Source organism: Pinus tabuliformis, chromosome J (assembly GCF_031772625.1).
Source record: "Pinus tabuliformis cultivar Carrire ecotype Pingquan chromosome J, CPIR1, whole genome shotgun sequence".
Classification (NCBI taxonomy): Eukaryota; Viridiplantae; Streptophyta; class Pinopsida; order Pinales; family Pinaceae; genus Pinus; species Pinus tabuliformis.
Window position 1 is genome coordinate 1,292,136,564 of NC_142295.1, and position 9,341 is coordinate 1,292,145,904.

The 9,341-nt window shown below is 31.2% G+C and overlaps 1 pseudogene; it reads right to left on the minus strand.

The window, feature by feature from the left end:
• Positions 1-7,037: 7,037 nt before the first annotated feature.
• On the minus strand, positions 7,038-9,215 carry LOC149232005 (uncharacterized; annotated as a pseudogene).
• Positions 9,216-9,341: the final 126 nt, after the last annotated feature.

Sequence of the window (9,341 nt, forward strand, 5' to 3'; positions counted from 1 at the left end):
TATTTTAATGAATATTTTTTCTTTTCCAAATTATGTTATTGAAAAAAACGAGTTAAAATTTTATGACGATTTTTTTTTTCAAACTATAATTTATTTTAGGTTTTACCATTTTATGGAAAACCAGATTGGTATGTTACATTAAGATATTGATCTTAGGTATTCTTAAGATATTGATCTTAGGTATTCTTAATCTTGTAGTTGCTTCGTTGAATAAAAACATTATAAAATTGGTATTCTACTTATATTAAGTCTATTCAATATTTACTTAATTTTTTATTACTCAAAGTTATGGATTATATAAAATGAAGAATCTTTTATATCTATATATATATATATATATATATATATATATATATATATTTTTTTTTTTTTTTTAATGTTAGATTTTATGCCTATTTTACAAAATATTAAAATTATGAATTTGAATTATAATTTTGATTAATACTATTTTATTTCATATTTTTCTATTAATCAATATTTTATTTAGATAATAATGAAAACTTGAATTTTCATATTCTCAAAAAAAAAAAAAAATTCTATATGTGAAAAAAACTTGTTTATATGTATATATAATTATTTAATTTTTAATATTAAAAAATACATTTTGAAAGAGGAGTTTAATTATTAGATAAAAGTTGCTTTTATAAGATAATTTATTGAATTTCTCTACTCTAAAAGTATTGATATAGATGATAAATTATATAGTGATCCAAATCATAAAATGTGAGAAAATCAATTTGTTCCTCCTTCTACTCACTAGATTTACAAAAGTGTCTTAAAAGGTCAATGATCCTTGTCCTCCTTCCTCAAATTACCAAATCATGAAAAAGCAAAGTCATTCCTTCTCTTCAAAATTCAAATTACTAAAAGTTTTGAAAGTATCAGAGCTTCTTCTCTCCTCACTCGAATTACTGAAGTGTGAAAAAAAAGCTTGTACTCATTCTCTTCATCCCTAAAATTACTAAAATAGCATTTCTACACTTGACTTACAAAAGTATGAAAAAGAGTTGACAACTCTTCTTTTTGCCCCTCCAAGTAAGTTAAAATTTCTCAATTAACATTTTTTTAGGGACTCATACAAATATTTTTCTCAAAAAAATAAGAAAAGATTAAATGAATTTATCGACATAAAAGTTTATTCTCAACAAACCATAGGAAAAAAATAATGGTATAGAAAAAATGAGAAAAGATTGATAAACCTTTTTTCATATCAATATTCATTAATGATTGCTCTTTTCCATACCAATATTCATTAACGATTACTGTTCTAGGCACAAAAGAGATTTCTACGTGTAGCAAAGATAAAGAGATTTCTCTTCGTAGCAAAGAGAAAAGGTCAAGGCACCCTTTTGAAATAATTTTTAATTTCATTTTTTCCAAACCTACGCTCGTAGAGATTCTTTAAGGGATCACATTCGTTGCCACTAAATCCACATCTCCAACTTTTTGAAGAGCTTTCTCAATTGCATAAGAATGGTGAAGGGTTAGCTGAAAATCTCCACAAAACAAAATTTATAGGTTGAAATATTTACCTAACTATATGAAAACAGTTTCTATACGGTAATAATGAGATAGGTTTATGGGGCCCTTCTCCACATACATCTTCATTGATGACTACTCTCCCGCTAAAACAAGAAATGTTTTAACTAATCATATTAGACGTGATTTTACAGCGAGAAGTGTTTTTTTACAAATATTTTTTTTATTAAATATATTATTTAATATTAAAAAAAAAATTGCAAATATTTTATATATATATATATATATATATTTCTATTTCTATTATTAAATAAATATCAAAGAAAGTTATTTTAATGAATATCTTTTCTTTTTCAAATCATGTTAATGAAGAAAAAGGTTATTATCATGATGATAATTTTTTGCAAACTATAATATTGACTTTATCATCTTAGTAAACACCAAATGTTCTTGTAAATTATGTATTATTGAAAAAGGAAGTTATTTTAATGAACATCTTTTTCTTTGCAAATCATGTTAGTGAAGGAAAGTGTTGTAATTGAAAAAAGTTTATTATGTATATATATATATATATATATATAATTTTGAGTTTTACCATTTTATGAAAGACCAAATTAATTTTGTACATTAAGATATTTTGATTAATATTATATTATTGAAAAAAGAAGTTATTTGATGAATATCTTTTTTTTTCCAAATCATGTCATTGAAGAAAAAGGTTAGGTTATTATGATGATATTTTTTTCAAACTATAATTTATTTTAGATTTTACCATTTTTTGGAAAATCAAATTGTTCTAGTACATTAAGATATTGACATTAGGTATTTGTAACACCCTCCTCCCACGTTTACCTAAGTTAATTGGTTCGTTGGGGTAAACATGTGATGAGAAGCTACTATGATGTGATTCAACTCCTCATGTATAGTTAAGAATTGGAACCAACAAAACAAAACCATTCTAACCTTTCACACGTGCTACAAAACCTTTAGGAGCCAACCAACCCTTCCAGGTGACCAACCCCTGAGACAAATTGACATCTCACTGGTTTGGACCCTCATTCACTCCCATGACAAGCCATGCATGCGACTGAGGCCTTCCAGTCGTTCCCACAACAAGGCATGCTAGCGGTTGTGGACTTTTCCAGGGCTAGGACTTAGGTCACTGTCCAAAACTTCATGAAACTTTTAGAAATGATAAATAACAATGGAATAAGGCTAATCATGTAATCATTGGTACAAGTACTTGATTTGACCCCTACTAGCCATGACAGACATTTTATCAAACATGTTACAAATATGTAATCTACAGGTCATAACAACCAATCTAAGCATAGGGGTCTCATACTTATATGATATTCGTAAATAAGCATCGTTTCCTTATCACAATAGCTACATTATCATCTATTAGGTCATATATTCATTCTACATACATTTGCAAATCAAAACATGATGAGAGTCATAAATCAAGTCTATCACAAAACATACTCATAGCCAACATATAACCAACAGAAATAAAAAGGATATAGTTGCCATAAGAATCACATATGAACCAGTATATTTACACATGAAATACCAAAGAGAGGAAATTATTATTAATGAATGCAAAATCCAGCTAGGTTTAGAACTTCCATGAACCACCTGACCATAGATTGGATAAACCAAATATTTCTTTCATCCAATCACACCTGTGCCATATTCCGAGCATGAATGTGGGACTTGAAACCAAATCAAATCAGGTTTCCTCAGGCTTTACCACAATCCCCATCGGATCACTAGGCCCTAAACAAGGATGGATGCCACTGTATTTCTCCACCTACACCGTGAGGAATTTTCCTATCTCTTAGTCTCTAGGATTTATTGTAAATCTCGCCATACAACGGTCGATGATTCCTAGGCATAATCAAGACTCCACCCTCTAATCTTTACCATATATCTTTGTATTCATCGGTCAAGGATTCCTATGCCTAATCGAGGGCACACGCCTCTAGGCTTTATCGTATATCCTACCATTCACTAGTCGAGGATTCCTAGGCCCATCGAGGCACACAAAATCCGACTTTACCGCAATCTCCCCTTCTCCGGTCTAGGGATTCCTAGGCCTTGTGTTTTTTTCTTTCAAAGACCACCCTACTTAGTTTCAAAACCATTCGGTAGTCCATCTCAACCAAATAAAAGAGAACCCATCACACCATGGCTATCTGTAAATGATAAGGTAAGACTTAAGAACACTGCCACACCTCGAAATCCCATGCCAATGACAACAAGAGAACCAAATACACGCATGCATGTACCATGCATCCCAAATCTAGCGAGGAAATCACACATGAAAATTGATACGTACAAGTAATCCCATTGTAGCCACTTGATTCTCCTCTTTCTTGCTTGATCTTTTCTTTCCTTTGCCTTCTTAATCCTTCCTTTTCTTTCCTTGATCCAATGCTAGAGTGCTCCAAGAATGCTCTAAGTGTCCAAGAGAGAGAGAGAGAGAGAGAGCTCCAAAATTGAACTGAAAAAAAGGTACCAATTGATCCTCAGAAGCCCTTTTTATTAATAAGGCCTTTATTTTCTTCAATTTTCCATTATTTTCCTTCATTTTCTTCCTCACATGCAACCTGTGACCTGTGACGTTCCTTTTCTCCTACTTTCCATTATTTTCATAAAATAAAATACCAATTAATGCCTCATGTCTTTCCAAAGTCTTTGCCTTTGCCTTTGCCTTTGCCAATTTCCATTATCCATAATAAACCAAATGAACACCCACACTAGGATGTTTTGAATCCACGTCCCATGACCTTGGTTAATATTTTTCCTTTATTAGCTTTATTTACATGGAATTTTGCTATAGTATTCTTGATCTTGTAGTTCCTCCATCAAATAAAAAATTATAAAATTAGTATTCTACTTACATTAAGTCTATTCAATACTTACCTGAAATTTTATTACTCAAAGTCATGGATTATGTAAAATGAAGAATCTTTTTTGTTTTCCATTCTTATTTAATGTTAGATTTTATGCGTATTTTAGATAATAATGATAACTTGAATTTTCATATGGTGGAGGGAAACTAATTAAATATATGCAGAAAAAACCGTTTATATGTATATATAATTATTTAATTTTTGAATATTAAAAATTACATTTTGAAAGAGGAGTTTAATTATTAGATATTTTTGTTTGGAATTTAATAATATAATTTTATTAAGATTGTGAATTTTAGTTATTAGTCTATCTCAAGGAAAGACTATAGTAATGGATTGGTGATGGCATGTTATGAAATATTATGTAAAAAAATGAGTTCGAGGTTCAAATGCCCATGTGTTGAGCAAAAAAAAACTATCACAACCATACAAATTAAATGGCTAGTAAATGTGGATAGGCATCAAACCATGATATCAATACCATATAACCAATATGACATTTTTTTTCCAAGAAAAAAAAATCATATTTTCATTCATAGAAATGATTGAAAAATACATTCTTGTGTTATTTTTTTATGAAAAAGCCAAAATCAACTATGAGAGCTCATGGGATGAAAAGAGGTTGTGTGACTAAGTACCCATTTACATATAAACGACACTATTATCCAAAGAACCATGAAACAAATTTTGATGAGTACAACCTGTGGAAGTGGCAAAGAGGCAATCTATCCAAAATAAGAAACTGAAAGAGTGCAATTAGTAGGAACTGAAAACAGGAAATGTGTCCCAAAACCAAAAACTTGGATGTCTATAGGATACCCAATATGACACTTGTTGATATGACATTTTCTTTAATTAATTATTTAATTAATTTGAGATAAATTAATTAAAAGAGTATAAGTCACTTAGAGATAAATCTCAACTCTTGATCGGTGCATACTACTATGAATATTCCAACATATTCCATGGAGGTTAAAAGTGAACCATCTACCTAATCATTATTGATAATTAAATTTAAATTTTGGAAGGTCTAATCTAAAACAAACATGCATATCAGCATAAATATTGTTTTTAAAATGTTTGATTGGACCATATTATTGATAATTAAATTTAAATTTTGGAAGGTCTATTCTAAAATAGGCATGCATATGAGCATAAATATTATTTTAAAAACATTTGAATGGACCATAACTTGAAGGTCTTATCACATCATTTGCAGAAAATAATATCATGTGGATAACTGACTCACATATTTTATGTCATACTTTATTGATATGGTTGCAATTTATGGATATATTTTCAATATTCATGCATGATTTTTAGATATTTGTGGATTATTTTTTTATTCTCAAGCTTTGTACGGAAACCATCCAAAAACAAAATCCTTGAAAATAGCAGTAAATAACTTATTTACCATGAGTTATCCCCACCATTATTTAAACAAGTCTTTGCAGACTTACTATCTAAGCAAACAATTAATTCATCAATTTCACATCTCAATTTATTAGTTCCTACGAAAGAAAATCTATAAAATTCTATTGTCCTATTAACCACTATTAATTTAACATTCATTAATATAAGTTATACTTTTTAATAAAATAAACATGCCTATCCGTATAAACATTATTTTTCAATCAAATAATTTATTAGTTCCTACGAAAGAAAATCTATAAAATTCTATTGTCCTATTAACCACTATTAATTTAACATTCATTAATATAAGTTATACTTTTTAATAAAATAAACATGCCTATCCATATAAACATTATTTTTCAAACATTTGATTGGACCATAACTTAAAGTCTTATTGCACCCATTGCAAAATATAGTGCATGTGGATCACTGCCTCACATATTTTATCGTTGCAATATTCATGCAAGATTTTTAGATATTTGTGTAGCTATTTTTAATTCTTAAGTTTAGGGGTAAAACATCCCGAAGTAAAATCCTTGAAAATAGATCATATACTTGCGAGGAGTTACTACCCACCAAAATGCAAGTCCTTGTGCCTAAGCAAGCAATTAATTTATCCACTTCACATCTCAATTTATTAGTTTTGCCAAAGAAAAACTATAAGATTTGATTTGCGTTTTGAACTTATTAATTTAACCTTGACCAATATAATTTATAATTTTTATGCAAGTTTTACCAAAACATACTGTTTTTTAACTTGAGTAGCATTAGCATTGACCAATATAAGATATAATTTTTATACAAGTTTTACCAAAACATACTTTCTAACTTAAGTGACAGAAAATATACTACACTTAAACACTTATTTAAAATATATTTTTAAATATATAAATAAATTTAACAATTTAAAAAAACCTCTAAAATAATTTATGCATCTAAAATTTAGCATTAAGAAACATGATCAACAAAACTAATAAAAAAATGCTCAAAGAACAAACAATTAAACCATACATGATCTAAAATGAATTCTCTAAAATATTTTATGCATCTAATATTTAGCATTAAAAAAACATGATCAACAAAACTAATAAAAAAATGCTCAAAGAACAAACAATTAAACTATACATGATCTAAAATGAATTTATATTTTCCATTTGGATTTAATTATTATTTATAAATCTAAAATACAAAATAAAGAAAAGTCAATATTGTGATATTTTATTCAAATTATAAATGCGAGGACTTCAAACGTTTTCGTAACTGGTCCACGATTCCCTCACCCCATTGTAGGTGGGGACAGTTAGCTGCATTAAGCGTCTCTAACAAACCCAATTTTTCAACATTTGAGAGCTCTTCTAATGCATTACAAAAAGAGACGGAAAGGATTCGGAGCTCTCTTAGCTGCCCCAACCCTTGTATTCTTTTGAGGTTGGAACATTTATCCGCCAAAAACTCCTCCAAATATACCAACGCTTCCAGGCTGGGTAAGTCTTCTACTTTTAAGCACTTTCTGATGTCTAGTTTTTGAAGTTTTGTAAGACTGCAAATTCCTTCTATTTTCCTCAGCTGAGGACATGTAAATATTTCCAACTTTATTAGTGTTGGTGGCAGTGCTCCAACCTCCACCAGATTATCACAATAACTGATGTCGAGATGTTTAAGGTTGGGGCAGACACCTTCACCAAAGGTTATATGCGATATTTTTGTATGATATATCTGTAAGTCTTCCAGCCGGTACATGCACTGCTGTTGCCAATTGTCAATGGAGGAATCTAACCTGCTCAACTCTTTTCTGCCCGTTGGATCTGTCAAAGTTTTTCTTTCTTCTTCCACCAGCTTTTTCAACGGCAACTCTCGTAATGGACAATTTGATACCATAAAATTTACGAGATTGTTCAGTTTTACTAATTCTGGTGGTAAAGAGTGTATTCCACAGCGTCTTATCCAAAGCTTTGAGAGCTGAGTCAACTGTCCCAACGAATTGGGCAACAATTTCAATTCTGGACAATTATCTAGCCACAACTCTTTCAAGCTGCCTAGGAGACCCAGCGAATTTGGCAGCGTTCCTAATAAATGACTTCCCAAGTAAAGAATTTCCAAGTTGCTCAGGTTTCCGATATCCCCAGGCAATTCTTTTATAGTTGTATCCAATAGAGGCATTACCTTCAAGGACCGTTGATGTGCGACTCGGGGAGGCAATACTTGCACTTTGTAGCACTGTGAAAGGTCTAAATATTCAAGCGTGCTGATATTTCCAAATGTTTCCATGGACATGGTCATATTATGGCAACCATCCATATTCAGATGTTTAAGTCGAATTAAATTCCTGAAGGAATTGGGAAGCCCTTGCAAACTCTGGCAATGATAGAGATCGAGGTGTTGGAGGTTTGTTAAATACCCGAAAGAATTAGGAAGCGACTCCATATCTGGGCACCTTAGGCATAGGTATTTCAAGGAACGCAGACCACACAATTCTTCTGGCAAAGCTTTGAGATGAATCAACTCTGGTACATAATCCACCACAATCTTTTCGATATGCTTCAGCTGCCCAATGGACTTTGGAAGCATTAAAAGAGGAGCATGAATTGTTAACTCGCGCAACTCCAGTGGTGCCTGCAACGCAATGTTCGTATTTCAACAATAAATAAGAAAAATATACGGTTAATTTATCAAACACTTCAAACGCGTTCCAGACACTGTGAGGGCATGTCGATAGAGACAATAATCTATAGAAAACCAAATAAAAAAGAAAAATGACCAAATACAGAAGCAGCTTTAGTTTTAACCTGAGATTCTGCTCCCAAAAGTGTATTCAATTTATTTCCCACCACTTCCAAAACTCTTAAATTCTTCATCGGAATGAAGGAAGGAAGGCAAGAGTAAGGACAGTTGTTCCAGCGAATCCATATCAGATTTGGGGACTCAACCCCTTCTCAATATGCTTTCTAAATGACCATCTTCAGTTGCAACAAGTTGTAACTTCCTGAAACAATTTGGTACTGTATTGTAGATCAGCTTCCTCACGGAGTTTTTGAACACCACATGACACCAACTTTTAAACCATGACCATTCTTCTGTTGATTTTGCAATGCGACGGTAATCAAGGAGGGAACCCGCCGTCGTAATTCCGTGCATCTCGGTTATTACCTGTATATATTTTTAAAACAAACAACAAAAAGATCAAACACGGTAATAAGATTTCTCTGTGTTTCTGTTGATAAATAAGCTTCAAAGTTGTTTCAATAATACAAACACTTACAGACGATTGCTGCCACAAACCATCAATGTCCTCGTTCCATTGCAAGAGGCGACCAGGAGTGTTTTCTTGATCTGCCATATTTCTACCTAGATCTCTGAGGTGGTCATGCATTTTTAACTTATTATTTTCTATGTGCACCTCGATAAGGCACTTGCTTTCTAGATTTAAAAGACCCACCCATCCGTTCCAACCAGATCCATCCCATATTCTTATGGCCATATCCCTGTCCTCTCCAATGAAATAACAGGCGATATCTAAGAATATTTGTTTTT